This window comes from Zonotrichia leucophrys, chromosome 9, assembly GCF_028769735.1.
Source record: "Zonotrichia leucophrys gambelii isolate GWCS_2022_RI chromosome 9, RI_Zleu_2.0, whole genome shotgun sequence".
In the NCBI taxonomy this organism is placed as follows: Eukaryota; Metazoa; Chordata; class Aves; order Passeriformes; family Passerellidae; genus Zonotrichia; species Zonotrichia leucophrys.
In genome coordinates this window covers 10488698-10509839 of record NC_088179.1, presented here as the reverse complement: position 1 = coordinate 10509839, position 21142 = coordinate 10488698, and the positions used below count along the sequence as shown (strand labels likewise).

Genomic DNA, 21142 nt, shown 5'->3' with positions numbered 1-21142 from the left:
GTGATTTAACCATGTTTTATGTTTACATGAGACATAATGTAAATGATCATACTAATCAATTGAAAGATGCTCTGGAATGACAGCTGTGCTAACAAACCTTAGTATGTGACACACAGTAAATGCAAATGTATCATCTTAGTTATTTTTGCATGATGTATGTGCTTTTCACTTTGTAATGAGTTCTGCAGCATCTTCCAGCTTCAGATTTTTAGTTCTGAGGATATTTTTCTTTTCCAAGATACATTTGCATCCAGCTGTATTCTGTATTCTCAGATTACCTAAGCTCCTTGCCTACGATGGTTCACCCCACCTGGAGGTTGGGCTTTTCCTGCCAGCAGCTATTGAGCTGTGGGAGCTGCTGGCTGGCAGAGGCTCTTCAGCCTTCTTGGCAGTGGGCAGGGCAGCTCTGTGAAGTCTTGAGAACTTCAAGTTACCCTGGCAGTGTTATGGCTTTGAGATCCTCTTCTCTGATTCGGAGAGTGGGGCTGCAGCTGAGGGCTTCGAGGGGCAGCATTCCCTGATCTTGGAGCAGAACATTAGTGCTGCAGAAGGGAGCTAAAGTGTCTGTCAGAAACACATCTGTGATTTGGCCTCCTCTGATCAGAGGTGCCAGCACAAAACTCATTTTAATCAATGAATTGTCATTTTCTGATAACCCCTATGTTCAGCTAGAAGTTTCTATCACTTGTGGTGTCTGGAGAGAAAAGTTACTGAGTATTTAATGGTGTATTGATTTATATGCTAACTTTGCCATTACCTAATCTAATTTTGGACATAAAACTGTTGAATACCAGTTGTTGATCTGCACAGTTTATTTTTCTCAGTCTCTTTAAAATAACAGAGATGAGATTTTCTGTTTTTCAAGGGAATTGTAAAGGTGTGAGGTTGATTGCTGATCAAGCTGAGCTGACAAAAGTTGTATCCCTCATTTTAGAAGAATTTGCTTTCTTTCTAGAGACAATCATGTCAACCCAGAGGGAACCAGAGTGTATGTAGGGATGTTCCAAGTGCAGAAACTAATTTGCAGTCATTCTACTGCAATTATGGATGAGTAGAATAATAAGTCATTCAAAGTCCCTTTAAACCTCATGGAGTAAGTGGGATGAAGATGAGTGTGGAGCACAGTATTATGTGTTTGCATTTCTTTAGTTAAGACAGGAAGCTTTGGGAAGAAAGAAAAGGACAGAAGTTAAACTTTATGAATGACTTTTAAGCTTGTATAACAGATAAGCTGAAATATTTGCTGTAGATATTCATCATAGAATGAGGAAATCAATACATTCAGGCTTAATGATAAAGCACTTGTGTCTGTGCTCTGGAGTTTGACAGTTATAGAAGCTTTGATTTCATGTACAAAACCTGCTCTGAGCAAGGGGAGTTTGCATTGCTGTGTTGGCTGGTTTGGAAAGGGAGAGCTGGGCTGGGGCCCTGCTCTGGCATCCACTCCCACAGCGCTGCTGCTCCTGAGCACACAGCTGCCCTTGCCTTTGACTTTCACAGGCTGAGGAATACTTTTGAGGATGCTAGCTAGATGAGTAAATATATACTTCAAACGGCCATTAGAAGGCAATCTGAAATATTCTCTAGGTATGTTTTTCTGGTTTTCCTCTACCTTTATCAGAATAACATCTGTTCGATTCCCTGTTTGTTTGATGCTTTGGCATCTGTTCTCTGCAGTTGCAGGAATGTAATTTCTGTAGCTTCTGGTGTTGTCTTTTAACTGTGAGTTGCATAAATAAAGTTAGCTGCCAAAAATAGTTTTTATTTTCTTCTTAGACAAAGAGGATTTAGATGCTGAAAAAGTCTGATAGCTTCTTTTCTTGCTTGACTTGCATTTCAATGGCATTGTGGGATTTTCCTTTTAGTACTGACAGTTCTTTAGGTATAACTAAAAGGATAGTTGGTTTGAATTTTCTGTGTCTCAGCTAGGTGAATTCACATAATATATCAGAGAATTTGACTGCTGGCCTTTCCTCTAGCACCTGCCTGTATTCCAGGTCTGAATAAATGCATTAATGATGCTGCATAGTGTTCCAGGTGTCTTTAGCACTCTCACAGGTATGAAAGGATTATGAATTTTTCTGGTCCTGTTATAATGCTATATACCATTGTTCATGTGGATACAGCAACTCACATTATTTTTAGCCATCTGTACAGATTTTTGAATTTTGCTTCTTCGAAGGCCAGCATTCTTCTTTAATACAGAAGCAGACATAGTTAGACATCTGCCATGGGATTTCACATGAATAGAAATATTAACTGATTTGTGGCATTAAGGTATGAATTGGGATATACAAGAAGCAGATAATTTAGAGAAAAAATAATCAGTTTTCATTGCTAATGAGTTTCCAAATGTAATAATATTTATTTTCCTTACCTTTCTTTTTTGGTAGCAAATCTGCTTTGCGTTTCCACAGTGAATGCTAGAGAATTAACTAGAGTGATCCAGTTAGATTTCACTTACTCCTGTTAAACAAATGATGGACTTATAGGTAAAATATTTTTTCTCAGCAGCAATAACCTCAGCAGTGACTTACCAGCTAGAAATAATGGTTATATTTTAGTTCTGAAAAATGTAGTGATACTTGCTCAATGCTTGACAAATTTAGTAGATTTCTCTGTTTCTATCTTCTTAACCATGACTTTCACTTATGACTTTCACTTATGAACATTAAGTAATACTGTTATTTCAGAATGTATTTAGGTCTTTAGCCTTTTAAGATCTCATTTCTGCTTTGGCCAATAACTAATGTGGAGGTCACGTGCCTTTTTGCTGAAGTCATATTGCATAGTCATCTACATCAACTTGGAAGTGTGAGTGGATTGCATCTCTTCTTATTCCAGATTGAGTGAGAGGGTTCTTCTAGAAAAGTTGTTTCTCTAAAATTCCTTTTTGTGAAACATGTTGGGAGTCAGTCTTTGTAATTCTTCACAGGTGATAATTTTTGATTTTACTTATAAGATTGAATTTCTGAGGGACTAAGTCCTTCAATGAGTTTTTCCAGTTGTAATTACAATTTCACAATTGTTTTGCTGTTCCTGTTTATTCTGGAAGGATGTTTCTGGAGCAAGTAGATGGCTCCTACCACCAAGCTAGCTGAGAATGGGAATTTTATTTGAAAATCCTATCAAGCACAGAGGCATCATTCTGAACAAATTTGTTTTCAAGATTTTACTATGAAATTAAAAATGCTTTCTGGAAAATCAGATGACAAAATAACTCTTACTAGTGCTGCAATTCATCTTGTTTTGTTTGAACTAACAAGACCAGATAGCAACTTTCTTATTTTTCTACACTTGTGATAACTCAGTGCAGATTGATGGTGTAAGTAAAATCTGAGATTCCATTTTTGTATGGGTTTTGGAATTAATTTAGAATAATCTATTGTTGAAGCTGCGTAACGATAACTTCTTTCTAGCAACATTTAAAAATAATCCTCTACAGTGTTGCATTTGAGTTTAGCAGTTGAATTGGACTCCCATCACTTCTATATAAGCAGACATACCCCGTGGTGTGGCAAGTGTGGTTTAATTTTTTCACAGTGGATTGTGGTGCTGCTGACAGTCTTGGAGAAGCTCATTTCTCCAGGTACTCTGAAATGGCCTGAATAGAGCAGTGCAGCTCAGAGGCCTTGCTCTGAAACCTTGAATCATTTGCTATGCTGAATAGATGTGGTAAGCACAGTTTGTTCTAGGTGCCCTTGGGTTTTGTGCTTTTAAAATTTTTTTTAATGTTTTCATTGTGTATTGCTATAGGGTAAGTTCTGTGTTGGATTCTGTGTGAAGATAAAATATTTTATATGATTCAAGATGAATGAAGAAAGAAAGAAATAAGAATCTGTTTTGCAGGCATGTTTAAATTCCTAATTAAAGACTGTTTCCATTGCACTCAGCTGATTGTGGATTGGATCAATAGACTGCAATAGTGATTAATATCTGCAAGACTGCATTATTGGTCAATTCAGATAAAATAATTCTGGCTACAAATAATAGATGTAAGAAAAAAATTCCTGTCCTCACCCTGCTTGTTCTTCCTTGTCTCCTGCCTGATCTGGTAACATTGTTGTTTTTTGATCTAAAGGTTTGGAAACTTGGTGTTGCAAGTCTTGATTTATAATCTGCCCCTAGAAATTTTCTCACAATTTTCTTCAGCATCAAAAGTTTCTGTGTGTCTATAATGTTGGAATAAGATGTGCTCACATTTCACTTTGGAAATATCTTGATCTTTTAAGAAAAATATAGACCTTCAAACTACAAAACGGACTCTGTATTTTTCATTCCAAATATTGCAAACTTTCTCGTACAATTTAACAATATGGTGACCTTTTAGAGCTTATAGAGGTCTTCTTCAGAGCTGGTAGGTACTGTAGATTTTTACCTGCTGATACTGATTTACTTTCCTTATTGTCCCTATCAGATTTATTCTAGAAGTGTTTTAGTAATAAATCTCCAGCAATCTGGTGGATTTTGGTGCTATGTTTAATTGTGCCAAAGTCTTACTTTGTATCCCTTTGTATTTAGGCCTTCATTTTGTCCCCCTTTTATTTTTCCTTTTACCAGTTTACCTTGTTACAGGACATTATTATTTGTTTAGTTTGTCTTAATTTCTGTAGAGTGGTTCTGAATCCCTGAGAGCGTTCCTTTGTGTGGGCTACAACCTTATGGAATTCTCAGTATTGGTTAAAACTCCTCTTGTTATGATGAAACATTTTCACTCAGCAGTAATAAGCACACCAAATACAAATTCTATTTTTCACTTTATTGCAGGTTTTTGTTTGTGCACATGTGACAATGCAAAGGTCTGCTTTCTTCTCCTAACTTCCTCCTTTCCTTGTATGTTTTGGGGAAGTTTTGTACAGAAGGGCTGAAACTGGGATGGAAAAGCTTTGGACAAAATCTTTCTCCTGCTAGTAGTCACTTTCCATTATCTGTTATTGGGGAATAGCATACTCCACATGGAAGAAAGCTCCAGGGTACTGATGAGGATCATGTGGAGTCACCTACATTTGTCTGTGTAGAGCTGAGCTTTATTTAGAATGGTTAATGCTGATCAGGAGCTAACAAAGCTCCTGACTCCCTGCCAGCTCCATGCACAATTACCCTGGTCCCTGGAGTGTGGTGCTGAGGCACTGCAGCTGACTGGTAATGCAGCATCATGCCACAATTAACCCTGCTGAGCCAGCTCCAATGTTTTCCCCATCTGTAGTCTGCTTATTTTCCACCCTAAAAAATCTGCTAACAACTGAAAGCTGAATGTAGTCATCAAATTGTCCACGTGGAATTCTATTGTTTTATATGAATAAAATGAACCAGTTCTGATTTTGTGTCTTAGGAAGTTTCACAGAATGCTCTTTACTAATTACAGTAGCCTGCAGATGCAGGAATCTTTTCCTGCTCATTTTTCCCTGACTGCCAGGTCAGCTCTCTATAAATGCTGATGCACATCCAGCTCTCTCCCAGCTGTTTGCCTACAAATTGCAAATCAATATTTGATGGTCAGCCAATTGTCTTTTCTAGACTTGGTTGAAGTAAAGAATTTTTTCTTTTACAAATAATATATGTATAAATAATCATTTATTTACAAATAATAAATGGCATTTCTTGGAAGTTAGAAATTCTATTTATTATTTGTAAAAATAATGGCAGTTTCTCCTTGCCACTCTGGCTCCCATGCCAAGACAGCCTTGTGTAACTTGGTCTGATGCAGAGAATGAGCCTTCTCCAGGAGACTCTCCTCACAGGAAAGTGTGCATTGTCTGAAAGAATCCAGGCTTGGTGCATGCTGGCTCTAACAGCTTCATGGGTGCTGCATCAGAGACACAGTGTCTGTGCTCCCATCTCCATTCCTCTGCAATTTAAATTCAGGTATCTGGGTTGCTGAAGGACAAAATCAGATAGTTCATCTGAAAAAAGGAGCTATCATATAGATTCACAAAGTTTATCCTTCCATCTGTTTTCCAATTAACAATGAGAAGTATCTCATAACTTTTTAAACAAAATATATAAAATTTAGGAACCAGAATATGTATATGTAAGATGTAACTATTTAGACGAAGAACTTTGCATAATGGGTTGGCATTTGTGACAAAAAGTTTTGAACTTGGTGTGATAGCTGCAGTAATAAAAAAAAATATTCCAATAGTTATCAGAATGTCATCTGGATGTCATCTCTTCTTTAGGAAAGCATATGAAATCTAAAAGTCAAAAATTCAATTCAGCACATTTTTAAAATCAGCATTTTGAAAATTAGAGTTTTGAAATTGATGTGTTTTGATGTGTTTTGGTTTATACACCAGTCACTGTCAGGTCCTTTAGCTGTTTCCCCTTTCGTGTCAGTTCAGGCCAGCTGGTAAGAGCAGTGAAAGTGTTCAATGGTACCAATTTTGAGGCTGGTGCCCTGAGAGACTTTTAGGTATTTATCTAGCAAAATTACCCTCACATTTCAGTAACTTTAAGTGCCCATGAGTGCTTAAGTGTCCTAATTAATTTTTCTTCTTAGAATTAACATAAAAAGATCCTGTTTCATTCTGAATATGGGTAAGTAATTAGTTACAAGTACTTCTGTTTATCTGGCTTCTAAAATTAATATTTTTCATATTATACATAATTTATATAATAATATTGTTGTTGCAATACAGTGAAAGGCATTGAGTGATAAGCATTGTTCTGTTTATCTTGAACCATAATTCAGCTCTGTTTCCTAGAAATTCGGAACTATCTTATTCCTGTAAAAAGTATAATGTTTTATCTATGTTTGCATTTTGCATGCACGCGTAATTCTTAAAGTAAAAGTATTTTTTTGGTTGTTGGAAATAGAACCAACAACCAAACCAACCAACAATATGATGATAAAAAGTGAAAAAACCAATTTGATTTCTCAAGAGAAATGCTTTTTCACTAGACACAAAAATGGACACTATATATTCCTATCTAAGTTCCTTAGGGGTGTCATAGAAATCCTTTCTTTCACATTTGTCCATCTTCTGGGAAGCAGAGCCCCAGAAGAAGAATGTAAACAATTGTTATCAGCTGCTGTGAAATGTAGCAAGTGTCCCTGTGATTGGCTCATCTTCCATGTGTACCATTAAAGGCCAATCACAGGAGCAGCTCAGGGACAGATTCCCTGGACACAGAACTTTGTTATTCATTCCTTCTATTCTATTCTTAGCTTAGCAGCTCTCTGCAACTTCTCTTCTTATTCTTTTTAGTATAGTTATAATGTATTATATATATATATGAATAAATCAAGCCTTCTGATCAAGAAACAAGATTCTTGTCCTTCTCTCACCACAGTGACTGTCTAAGGTCACTGTAATAAGGGGAAATTATTGGTGCTGTCTTAACTGAACGGTTGAATGCTTAGTTGATTTTTTAAAGAAAGAAATGAAATTTCTCAGTTGTAATCCATCATATGAAAGAATTGCTTATAAATGCTCTGGTTCTATAGACATCCACAAAGTAAGTGTTCTTGCTGTTTTGAAATATGCTTGAAAATTAATGCCATATTGACAGTCCAAAAGTATAAAAGTGATACCTGTTAAACCCTAGGATCATAGGCATGTTTTACATGGTTTCTTTTTTCAGAAGACACCCTGAATGGTTTCAGACTGCATGAGTCCAGTTGAGAATCATTGCTTTATTTCACTAGATTTTCCTGGGTTCTAAAAGGATGGAAACTAAGCAGCACCTCTGGCTCTTAATTGCTCAAATCATTCATGCATTAAACAATGCACATGCAAAGCAATTAAATGCTGTCAGTGTGAAGTCTGTTTATACAGTTTTGTTGTAAGACCTGGAGAAATACTTAAAATAGCAATATCTAATAATAGAGAATGTATAATAGAAAGACTTAATAGTGTGGAACAATATTTTCTGCAGAGGGTTTTGCAGAGGGCACACAGACTGTCTCAGTGGCTGAGGTTCCAACCTTGCTGAACACCAACCTCGAGCGGCTGCCGTGGCTTTTTGCAGCCACACCTTTATTCAAAGTTCAGCCCGGCTGTGGCCCTTGGTGCTGCCCCAGGAGGGATGGGATGGGATGGGATGGGATGGATGGGATTGGATGGATGGGATGGGATGGGACGGGATGGATGGGATGGGATGGGATGGGATGGGACGGGATGGGATTCCCAGGGCCTAGGGCCGGTGCCCGGGTGGGTTTCCAGCCCAGGCAGGGCAGGTGTTGTTCGGTGACATCGACGCTGTCCCTGTCCCCGACCTGCTGATGCTTAGCTGCAGGACAAAATGCCCACGCTGAGGGGCACAATTCAGTGATGGACAAAAGCCTTCAGCCTGGGAAGTGCTTCCATCCATAGCACAAATCCTCACTGCAATGCCATCTGCATCCTTTCTTTTTTACTCCTGCAGAATCCTCATCTCATTGTTTGTGTTTTATTGCTGTTTGAGATGTGCACAGTCAGTAAAGTAAATTTATTGCCACCTCTTATGTGAAAATTAAACAGAGAAAGGTTTGTAAAATTAGGAAATACGGAGTCAGGCCTGGAGGTTTTCTGGGTTGTTTCTGAGTAGGAGGAAACTAGTGTATTTTGCCAAGTATCTTTAATTGTAAAAATGTTAACAGTAGGTCATTCTGATATTTTTGCAGGCAAGGAAAGAAGTAAGATACTATTTTCCTGTTACAAATGGGTGAATCATTGGGATTTAAAATGTTTAACAATTTAATTTTCAATCTGCTGATTTTAACAGCAGAAATTTTTGGCATATGCTTGATGTTGCACAGAGATAGTTTATTTCAGTCTTCTGTTTACATGATGATCTCTTGCAGTAAAGAAGGGGAGGGAGGGGCAATGAAAAAGGAGAAAGAAGGATGAAAGTTCACTTAGAGAAAGGGCCTGCTTTGCTTACTGTGTTACTGCAGTGGATGGTAGCACTCAGGTTGGATGAGGACGAAATTTTATTTTAAGGAATTACATTGTTAGCTAGAACTCATATAATTGATTACTTTCTGCAACATAGCTTGCATGTGTCTCTGCATCTGTGTTCATAATGAGTAAAAATTATTTGTGACTTTATATTCATTTTATCAGATGAATTGCACAATTTCAGGGAATAGTGATAGTTTCTCTTCAAAACCATCAACCATTTCAAATTATAGTGTCCATTATCAGGAAAATAAGCTTTCTAGCTTGCACTTCTTTCATGCTTAGTCTTGTCCAGATGCAGGGATGTCAGTGAACTGGTCTTTTGATGTAATAAATCAAGCATGTATTCCTAGGCACTTCTAAAAATATGAAATCTTTTGAAGTTTTGTGACAGTTGTAAGCAAAAGTTTTTGGTCTGAAAGCTGCAGTATTTAATGACTTGTGAGCTTGAAATTAGAGTATTGTAAAGCAAAAATATAATAACTGATATTGCCAGCAGCCTATGCAGTGACATCCTTCCTATTCCATTGAATTTCGTGTGAGACAGATTTATATATAAGAAATTAAATCTAAAGGATTTACATCTATTTGGAACAGGATTATGTTAAAAACAAGAAACAGGGTTTCTTTTTTCGTAAATTACAGAAAGGAAATTTTCTGACTTTGAAACCTAGTGTCAAGGTTTTTCTGATTCTGAAATGTGTTCTTTTATTTTGATGTCTCTTTTCTTTTCTGCCAGTGGGGTAGCACAGTATAATGTCACTTCTAATTTCTCCTACTTTGAACGATTTTTGAGATTTTTTTCCTTCCATATCAAAGATGGTGTTTGGTGGCAATTCCTCATTAGTCTCAGTTTATTTATGGGTTTGCTTATCCCCTTTGATAATACTTCTCAATCTTGCTCCGTGTTATATAGAAAGTAAAAAAATAGTAAGAAACATTCCTTGCTTAGTATTAAAGAAATAGTATTTCTAATAATCTAGAAGTGTATCATTTTACTCCTGTCTTTCTGTCCCCAGATGTATCTGACTCTTCTTTTCATAAAACACACCTCAATGTTCTTGAGGTGGTAAAATTTGCTATCACTATCACTGCCTTGGTTGCTCCAGGCTTTTAGTTATAATGTGTTGCTCTTTCATTTCTCTCTTTGCTTTCTGCTTTTTAATAGGTAGACATAAGATTAAATTTTAACATTCTTTAATAGGCATGCTTGACAAGCACAGAAGTTAATGAGGTAGTATTAATAACTTTTTATCAAAGTATTTACTTGGGGTTTTAGATCTTACAATTTACATTAGACCTGACTTTAATATCATATTTTTAATTAAAAAAGGAGGTTTAATGAAGGCATGTTTGTAACTAGGGAACATTTTCTACTATGTTGTTTTGTTTTGTTTTCATTAAAAAGTAAATGGTCCTACACATAAATTCTCAGTTATGGTTGTAATTTGAATAGAAATGGGGAAGTCTGGCACTATGGAGAAATTGGATCCATAGGTATGACTGTCAGGACTAGTTTGTACTTGGTTCAGTACAATGTAAGTGGATACCCTTAATTATTTTGTACTTAAAAAAAAATCCTCACAACCAAACAAAAAAAATCCTTACTTTTTCATCATAAACCGCTTGAGAACTTATTTTTGAACAAAACCTTTGAGCTGATAAAAATACTGCCTTTCAGATGTGTGCATTGTTTCACATTGAAATATGGAGAATTCCAATGGCATACTTTTTTGCATACTCTTAAGGAAACAATGAATACTTGCTTTGCATAAAATAAAAACAGCTAGATAAACAAAATTGTATGATACCCTGAAAGAGAAATAATTTTGTCATCAGCATGCAAATAAGAAAGTTTAGATTAATTTTTTGTTCTTTGATTTGACCATCATCGTATGGATGACACATGGGTTTACAATGATGGAAGAATTCACCCTTAGGTCTACTGCAGAATTTTTAAGAAAACTATGTTACACAATTTTTATAGTTTTTAGAATTTTTAGTGTTGAATCTTTTTATTTCTAGGAGAATTCAATGGATGGGATGCTAGTTTTAATAAAGAATTCAAAGAAGCTACCTTCAAACTTGCTTTATTTGACAGAGAGTGAAAACAAATACTGTCCTTTACTGTAGCCTTTTGTTGGGTTGAATATTAAATAGTGTCCTGGTCTCAATTCAAAAAAATGTCACTGAAAAGACTTACTTGGTTTAATGGATCAACCTTGTAAACCAGCAAACAGCTTATAAGTAATGTACTAATATTGGGCTGGTGAAAATTTGATTGAAGAAGTTAGTCCAATCAGCATTGCTCTGTCTAAAAATGTTTGGAATGTTTCTATAACAGTCCAACATATTATTGATATTGCAGAAGATTATATAGGACAGGACTGAAGAAGTTGCCAGAAATTATTAGAAAAACCTTCAGAAGAAATTGTTTTCCAAAATCTTGTAATGTGCTGTCAGAACCAGTAATTCTTATTGTTTCAGGTGTATGCACAGTTTAATTGTTTTGAAATTGAATAGAGAAGCACATTGTCAGTGTATTTTCTGAAAAACTTAAGTTCTACCACAGGGGAAAAATTAACGAGGAGCCTCTGAAGCTGGTAAGCTCATGACCAGAGGCTGTTAAATGCAATGTTGCCTTGTTCTTGCTCCTGGAGCATGCAGATCCTATCAGGAAAAGTGTGTCTTCAGTTACCCCTTCTATCAGACTATCAGGATTTGATTTCTCCTACGTGTATGGGTTCATATGTCAGGATCAATTAACTGAATGATTTAATAGTGGGACACACCCCCCCTCCAAAAAAATTCACCATCCTTGCCTAATGTTGGCTAGAGGTGTGATGGTTACCACATATTAGTTAAAAAGTAGTAAAATGAGGGATTATTTTGTGAATTTTCAGCCCACAAAATGGGGGAATATGTTTTTATATGTAAGAACTTAATGTGACAGCAAAGCTTTTGCACATTTTTTTCCCCAACATGCATTAATATTAATCTCTGTCACTTTCTGACAGCTGGCTGTTTATTCTGGATACCTACCTAAGAGTGAAACAATGCTAAATGACAATGAACCCCCAACTTAATTAGGTAAACTGTTGACTGTGACAAAATGTGTCTCAAACTCCTTGTTTTCTTCTACATTTCATGTAGGCTGCAGGTTTAAAAAGAGGATTTATTTTTATTTTTCCTCCTAGAACCACTGACTTCTCCCTGCCCCCCCCACAGATTTTTTTTTGATGGGTTACCTGAGGTAATTCTTGAGACATTTAAGCTCCAAATATAGAATGACCACAACAGAATTCTAAATGAAAGCTTTGAGTGGCTTCCTACATGTTTTATTTAACAGCTTCTCAATTTAAGGTCACATGTTTTGGATTCCAGCTAGTTAAATTTTTAGCAGTCTTTAAGGATGTAATGTAACATACAAAGCTCTTGCATTTAGGCATTCTCATGGTAGATATTCTCAGATATGATAGCTGAAAAGCAAAATGTGTTTTTTCCTAAGCTACCTTTAGATAGAACTTCTGAGTTACAAGCCTGTTATCCCTGGATGTAGACTCCCTTCTGATAACACTGATCATGAGGTGTCTCCTTCTTGGGTCAGATGGTTTTAGGCAGTGTCAAACACACTCGAGAGCTCTTCTGCTCCTGTTGAGAGCTGTTCACAGTGATTTAGCTTGGGAAGGGCTGCAGTTTGCATAGCCTGTCAAATTTGGGTCATTTGAGCTGACTGCAATAACCTCCCATAGAAGATTCTGACCTTGCAGCCGTGGTAATCAACCAAGACCATCATTTTCTTGTAACTCTGTGTATAATAGTTCATGTGTGTTTGTAGTATCTATACAATTACCAGTGAATGAGAATCCTGCTGTACTTGCATAACGTAGAGGGATGGAATCATTCCTATATGAAAGAGCTTCCAGTTTGTCACAAAAGAAAATGGATGGTGAGACATGGAGACCTAGCAGTGTTTGCTCCACGGTTGGTTTGTCATGACAGTGCAGAAAAAGCAGTGCTAAGGGCTTGATTAATAAGACATGAACAAGAAATATTTTTGTCTGTCTTTGGAAGTAAATGGGAAAGCTGCCTGTCTCCAGTCTAGTAATCCTCCTGCCCTATCTACCCTCTCCATGTCTGCTGGCAGCAATGAAAGTCTAGGAGTTTGAAGCAAGAGTTCTCTTTAGCAGGATTATATGAAATTCTCATAAAATGAGAACAGCACAACTTCACAGACACAATTTAAGTTGAAATAACTATTTGAAAACCTATTATAGAGAAGTCCCTGCACAAAGAATGTATAGTTTAAGAAAACCAATTCATTTAACCTGGCATGACTTCAGTAACCAGATTCCATAGGAATTGCCTACATTCTGCTAACCCTGTATCAGTGGTTCATGGCTGCTGTATAAACATCATTTTCTAGTCATAGAAGATTTTGTATAAATGTAATTCCTGGCATTATTATCCACTTTTGACTAATACATGTTTTACAAAGTGCAGAGCACTTTGATGTGAATGGGTATCCTCTTCCATTATTTACATATTCAAATCATTGTTTCCTGCAGTGTGTATCCTCAAATGAAACCTCAGGAAAGTATCTGATGAAAGATGTCAGTTAAAATACCTATTTTATTTTAAAATACCCATACTTTTTCTTTCTTTGCTTTTACAAAGTGTAGAGGGGTGACTGCTTTGGTGAGTTAAGGCAATTCAGAGATATCTTAAGTCTTACATGACATGAGATAAAAAACCAAATTACACAGCCTTGAAATATGACAGGGCAGACTTTATTCTACTGCATAAGGTGGATTTTAAAAATAAAAAGCTCCCAGAACACAATAATTTTGTTCTTATCCAAGAGATTGTATTATTAACTGGTAATCTTATTCATTTTTACTAGAAAGTTTGATAAACATCCTGAGCTTTCATATGGTACTGAAAATAAGCTGCTTGATGAAGAGGTCAGCTGTAGTTTGTGAGGGTTTTTTAGCTCGAGTGCTTTTATCTCCTCTTCCTTACTTACACACATCAGTGGTGAGAATTATCCCCATTCTTGGATCATGATGGCATCTTTGTTTTGGCCATCTTTGTTTTGTTCTGGAGCTAGTGTAGGTGTTTTCTGGGAAGTGCAGCCCTGCTCTCCCCCTGTGAACATCCTTGTGCTGCTTTGGAGCCATGACAGAGTTCAGCCAAGATTGCTAATGATTTCTGTTCCAGTGCTATGTCAGAGTATGTTGAGACAAAAGATCTTCAAAATGTGCCATGAATGTAAGGGAAGGGGAGAGAAAAAAAGAAAAATATTAAAATTTTTGAAATAGGATAGAGAAAATAAACCATTTATTCAAATCCACATACATCTGAAGGAATAGAGTAGCAATCAATCTTCATAGTATCAGGAAGGTTGGGAAATAATGCAGAGCTGATAGTAATGAACTGAACTTACAGCATCTGTCTTCTCATATCCATTTCCCACTGCAGCTAAAAGATGAGGAGCCCTAAAAGAACTAATTTAAAACCACAGTTTTTAATTTTAGGCTGTGGTGTTTTTGCCTTTCATATGAGAACCTAATGAACCACAGCATGCAGATCACAGTTTTGTTCATTAAATTTTAGGAATGTTCATTTCTTATATGTATTTATAATAAGTAGTTCCTGTTTATAATAAGATGCAGCATGATGCTCAATATAATTTTATAAGGCAAGATGGAAATGAGTTGTTTATATCTTGAATATACAAAAATATGTTTGAATGTCTCCTAAGGATGCAACAGCCTTGTTAGGAAATGTACTTCTGTTGAATCAGAGGAATTGGAACACATACCTAAAAGGTATGCACATTTTTAATTAAAAAAAAGAAAAAAAAAAGAAAAAAGGATGGTGTTGGTGGTCCATGCTTCAGTCCTGAAAAAGTTCTTTCTGCATTACACTTAAGTATTATCCTCTTATGTGTGAGGATGTATTTGGAGGCATTGGCATATAAATGTCTTGGTAAATATCTTTCTTTCAGAAGGGATGTGTTTCTGAGGATTACACAGGTGCAGGAGGGTTGCAGCTATAACTACCTTTATTTATAAAATATGTGTACTTTGCTTTATAATAACTTTTGAAAGTGTATAAATGCCCTTGTCTACTGCAAGGAACAAGAAAAAACCTTTTTCCATGTGTTTTTAAATTTTTATTTATTTTAGCTTACTAGAGTTATGAAGGGTGCTTTGGTGGTGATTGGAGCAAAAGTAAGGAACAAACAGATTTCTGGATCCACTTAATGACTTAGCTGAGATTAATTGCTGCAGTCTAAGATGCTGACAAAGTAGATTCTAATAGGGTTTTTCAAAATATTTATGGCAATTATAAATTTCAGTGTGAGATGCAGAAAGACCACTGTCTTATTTAAGCCTACTTTTGTCCAAAGGAACTTTGAAAATGTTGTAGTCCACATTTTTTGAGAGTTTTCATACTTCTTAGAACATTATTAGGAAAAAATTACTTCTTAGTCACAGAGAGGAAAAATTAAGTTGTTTTATTAAAAGGAAAGTTTTGAAAGTTCATTTTCCTGGCCCAGTGTTTTATACTTGTCAGTTACAAGCAGTAACCATATCTACAACATTTTGTCTGATTTTTTCTATAACAAAATTAATTATAGAACATATTATGAAATCTTTGCTTCCATATGACACATGCAATTTAAACTGAATTATGTTTTTTGTAGTCCCACTTCATAAGCAAAGCAGGTTGTATGTGGAAAAATATAAAATAAGGCTGATTATTCTAATCTAATTTGATATCTTTTTGAGGCATAAGAGCTTGGTTTTCAGTGTTTTATGACAGCAGACATGCAGATAATATTTGTATTATACAGTAAAAGGCTATGAAGCAAAATCCATGTTGTGCCTGTTTTGGCTGAAGTTTGATGCTTTTAGGTTGTTGGTGTCACCAGTGTTTTGTTCTGAAACAGTGAACGCATTAAAATATCCGTATTTTTTTTTTTTCTTTTAACCCCAGCTATGACCCTTCAGCATAGATTAGAGACAGGGCTAAGAGTTCTATCTAAGTCAATGTTAGATGACACAAATCTTGCTATTTTGCTTTATTTACCGAAAACCCCAAATGTTTTGACGTGGGTGAACTTTGTGATGGCTTCTGAATGGAAGTGCATATAACTGGAGATTTTATTGTCAGGTGTAGCCAAGATATATTCGTGCACAAATACAGAGGCTCATGTTTATAGACACTTAAATACTGGAGGTAATCAAAGAAATTCTGTCAAATTGTTTGCTGCTGTCAAAGCCCTGGAGATCCGTCGGAATTGCCAGTACTGAGAGTTCATAAAATTTGAAACAGCAGTACCCAATTCTAAGCATAATAAACAAACCTCTTACAGCTAAAAAAAAGAGAATTTTAGAATCAGAACAGAAAGAGTTTGGAGAGATTTTCTCAGAAGTTTCCTTCACACATGGAGGAAAGTCATCTTTGGGGTTACTGACAATAGAGCTCCTCATATTGAAGTTCAGTCACGATAGAAAGAAAATGTAGGCAGCAGGACTGGATGGTTTTGGCATTGTAAACACTTGAAGATCAGCATGTTTGATGCATCTGAGAAAATAGTTCATGCACAATGCAGGTTCCAAGAGTACTCCAGATTTCAAGAGAATTAGAGAATTGTCTTCCCACTTTGCTTTCAGTTAGTAAGATGAGCATAATGCTCCCAGTAATTTTATATGCTCTCAGACTCACAGTGTTCTGTGGTGTGCTCTGCTTGTTCTGCTGAACAATGCTGGCCCACTTGTTGGGGGACAGGTGAAGTGCTAATCTAGGATAACTCATGAGCTGTTTTTTGGATGATGTCTGTGTATGTCCTTTCTAGAGTTCTAGCAATTCCATGGCTTTTCCATGACCAGACTTACTCATTAATTTTTATATGGGGTATATGAAATGTCCCCTTGTGTACTCACAATGTCTACAGAAGTTAGGTTTGTTTTTTTCTTCCTTTGTAAGCCTGTGAAATCTGTGAGGGACAGTGCTCCTGAATGACTGCCTGGATGGGCAGAAAGAGATTAGGAGGATAAAAGTATCAAGTAGAGATCCCCCCCCCCCCTCAAATGGTTCTTATTTTTATATAATAGAACTTCACATTTTTACGTGTTTTCACAGCCCTGGTGAGAACAGCCCATTTCTGTCTTATTTCAAAGGAACCTTCCTGCCTGACTGTACATCTACAGTCTCTTGCTCCAGCTGTGGCTTTGGTTCGTCAATTCACCCAGTTCTGGGTGCTGCAGAATTCTGATAATGAGGCTTTGCCATTTTATATAGGTCATCACAAGGACACAAGGACAGAAATCAGATAAGAGGAAGCAATTGGAAAGGAAATGTGAAAATTCAGTAACCATATCTTTTAATAGGGAGCTAATTGGGTAAAACTTTTAATCCAGAAGTTTGATTAGCAAAGCCTTGGTTAGGATTTAAGACATTATACTTTATAGCCTTTTCTTTCTGGGTGAAAGACATTTTGTGATGTTCATGGATTCAGACACTTTAAAATGCAGAGGCTCCCTTTGCCTGCCAGGTTTTTCCATGGAGTCCAGGTAGAACAAGTGTTAGTGAATATTTAACATTTTTGCAGGTAAAATCACTGTGCAGAAGACTGAATATTGGAAAAGTTCTCTCCTTCTCTCCCTCATTTTAAGCATCTTCTTTTTGGTTTAGAGATGTAGTATTTAGCAGCCAAGGATATCCTGGAGTGTATGAAAAATCTCTGTAGAATCCAGGGGATTTTGCCTAGCAAGTGGATTAACACTATCATAAAATTGTAGAGTTTTCTTTGATCTTTGAGAGATTGCCAAATTATGATGATCCATGGAGCAGAGGATCCAAATAAGATTCAGCAGGTCATTATTAAAACAAGTATTGATGATAGCACTGAAAGGCCAAGTCAGGATTGGATTAAACTATGATTTAGTATTACATGAATATAAAAAAAGGTTTTGTACATAGTCCACAAACTTAGTCTGGTGTAATTGTAAGCATCTGATGCACCAACAGTAAGAGGTGTAATCTGGTAAATGTGTGCTTGTGTTAGTAAAAATCACAATTAAATGTTTGTCTTTATTCGCTGAAAACAAACTGATCTGAAGAAAGTGCAAGATTTCAAACAAAGAAAATGATGGGGATGTGTGCCAATAAATATCAGGTTTTGATGGAAATGTTGGATGCAGGGCCCACTATCAAGTTTTTATTTTACTCTATTTTTAACCTGTAATTTAAGAATATTTTGTAACCTAAAATATTTATGTATGATTCTGGCTTATCCTCAAAACATTACTGTATCTTCAAATTAGTGGAACAAAATGTAAATCCACTACTGTTTATAAAGAAGTGAATATAAAAAATCTTCCATAATGTTTTGTGTCTTGAAAGACTCAAGGACTCTGAGTGAATAAAATAAAAGTTTGAAAGTATTTTAAACTGGAATACTTTCTGGGACAGATATAGACAAAAAGGTGTACTTTTTGGTTTTTTGCTTTATGTGTAAAGTTCTCTTAACCAGTGTGGAATTTACTATTGTTCCATCTTATCTATGTGAAATTCTTGGAGAAGTTAGGCTACATTTTCTTTAACAGAAAATGATAAATGTAAGCTTTACATTTCAAGAAGCAAATTAAATTTGTGCCTAAATATTGTTATACATCATCAGAGTTTGTGGATATGTACGTGTGCAGTTCTGGCAAGAGCTCAGAAAGGGGCAGATTTCCACAAAGACATATTTGAAGAACTTGGCTTTGAGTGATAGAGGAGTGGGGAGAGTGGGGAGTTTGTTGTCTTTCAGTTTATTTACTCCCAACCTTCCATCCCTAATGCAGTTTCATGATGCCAGTGCACACTATCTGGTGCTTGGCTTTTGGCCTGTGGGTAAATATTGATTGTAAGAAAAATTAAGGTCGATGTCCTGTTTGGTTCAGTTTTCTGCTGCAGAGATCAGAGAATCTGTAGTATTAAGCAGTGTGCAAACATACATTTTATATTCCTGTGATTTACCACGTGTCTTGACTTTTTCGTATCAATTTTGGGAGACTGTATTTAAAGACTGTGGGATATATTTTTACCAGTATTTCTTTCCTCAGCCTCAGGGGTGTTGTTTGCATTGTTAGGTCATTTCTGTACTGCTGGCTGCTGTGGGGTGTAACTTGTCATATTTTGACAAGTTATGGAGAAAGACTTGATGCTAAATCAAGAGAATTTCTGTCATCTAGCTATGCAAGTACTTGAATATTAACAATGTGTCATGCATTGCTTCAGTTGTAGGGTGTCAGTATTTCTTACAGAATGTAAATTCTGCTGTCTTGTCATGTCACTAAGTATCTTACTATTTGCTTTGTCAATAAGTAGCTTGTTCTGTCTCAGGGCCTGATTGTTTTCATAGTTCTTAACTAGCAACTTAAGCTCAGTTTTCCTTCAGTATAAAAATATTTTACACTAGTTGAGTAAGTTAGTAAATAGAACTGACAGATTTTGCTAGGTGAGTTTGATATAGTTGGAAAATGTTGACAAGCTAATAATTGTGTCTATTAGGAATTCAAAGGAAAAACTGCATAGTTTGTGGGGTGTAGTCATATGTAATATGGAGCCATATGCATTTTTTGGTAAGAGCTCTTTATGGGAAATAAAAATTACAGACAAAAACATTGAAGTTCTCTGGGAGCAGAAAAGGGGTTAGGTAAGATTAGTGTAAAAAATGTTCAGTTCATTCGCTTGTTTTGGGTAGTAAATCTTGGCCAGTGATGAAGATACAGTATGTGTCTACTCAGATGGAGATAAAAGATAGTTTTATTTCTGGAAATATTTCAATATTTCTATAATAAGCAGAACAGGTAAATAGGTGAAATAGATATGCTGGCTTTTATCTAAAAAAAAGAGAGAGAATAAGAAAGAATGTGTGATAATGCTTTGTTTTGCAAGATCATTGCAATTTGAAATCCAATAAGGATTGGTGGAGAAGAACCATATTAAATCACAGGTATAATTTTCTACTTAAAGAATAAGTGCAGTTGCAGTAGGGTATATCCTAAATTGTGAATGCAAGTCCAATTTCAGCACTCTAGAGTGCATTTTTAGTTCCAAGCTGATTATATTGTGGGACAAGAAAATATGACTAGTTACCAACATATGGAAAGTTATTGTAAAGGAAACAGAGTAATTATTGTAGGCATTTTACCAGATGGCTTGTTATCTAAAAACAGCATTGCTTTGCATTGCTTTTATTTTTCTGTCTTTGCAATCAGAGTGAGCAGAAGGAACATACCCTAAAGAAATTTAGGATGGGATGGTGCCATGCTTCAATCTGCTTGTAATACCAGCTTTTCAGTTTCCAAATATTTATCTGGCAGATCTCTACATGTTTGTGATGGAAAATGACTTTATTTTTTATGTGCTAGGTACCACAGCAAGGAGTTACAGGCACACCTACAGCACTACTTGCTGCCAGTCTACTGGCTTATGAGGAAGGGGTTTCTGTGTTTGGTTGTTCAGTTAGTATAGCCAATTTTTTTAAGTTGCGTTTCAGACATAAATAGCATTGACTGTGTTCCACACAAGACAAAAATCGCAATGCAAGAAAGTCATAATTGAGGTTGTGCTTTTTATCGAGACTCAAGTTCTATTTGAGATCATAAATTAAAATGAAATTGCTCGTTATTTTATTCTTACTTGACATTTTTGTGTGCAAGAAATGATTCCCGAATGTCTTCATCAAATATGCAATCTGTTTGAGTAATGGATAATAAAAAAGTAAAGAAGTGTGACAAAGCAAACTGGAAATATATTAGCAAAGCAATGTCACAAAGCTTGTGCACGGGCCACATGCTTTTATCTTACCTTTCAATCTGTTTCCAAATTCAGTACTAATTCACAAGACCAAGAAGGTCCCTTAAAACTTTTGTGGCTTGCAGACTTCACTTTACTCTCCGAATCTATTGAGGGCTAGAGTGTGACTGCCAGAACTGGACTGACATTTAACCTGAATATACCTAGTCACTAAATTCCACTAAAATTGTCATGGCAATCGTTCATTCCTGGTAAGATATTTTTTGAACTTAAAATGAGTAGAAGTAAAGCCATTGGCAAAGGACAGCTTTTGGATATAATTATGTTTATAATTTGTTTATATTTTTGTCTATACCTATGTTTTAAATGCATGTGTGCCAGCTAATCCATCCAGAAGTTGACACTGGGACTGAAACAGTTAATTTTACTGCATGTGTTGT

General features: G+C 36.0%; 1 protein-coding gene across 1 annotated transcript in view; it reads left to right on the top strand.

Annotated features, from left to right (window-relative positions):
* The window catches only part of DNER (delta/notch like EGF repeat containing), a 106470-nt gene that overhangs the window by 11072 nt on the left and 74256 nt on the right, over positions 1–21142 (top strand). The window lies entirely within an intron of this gene.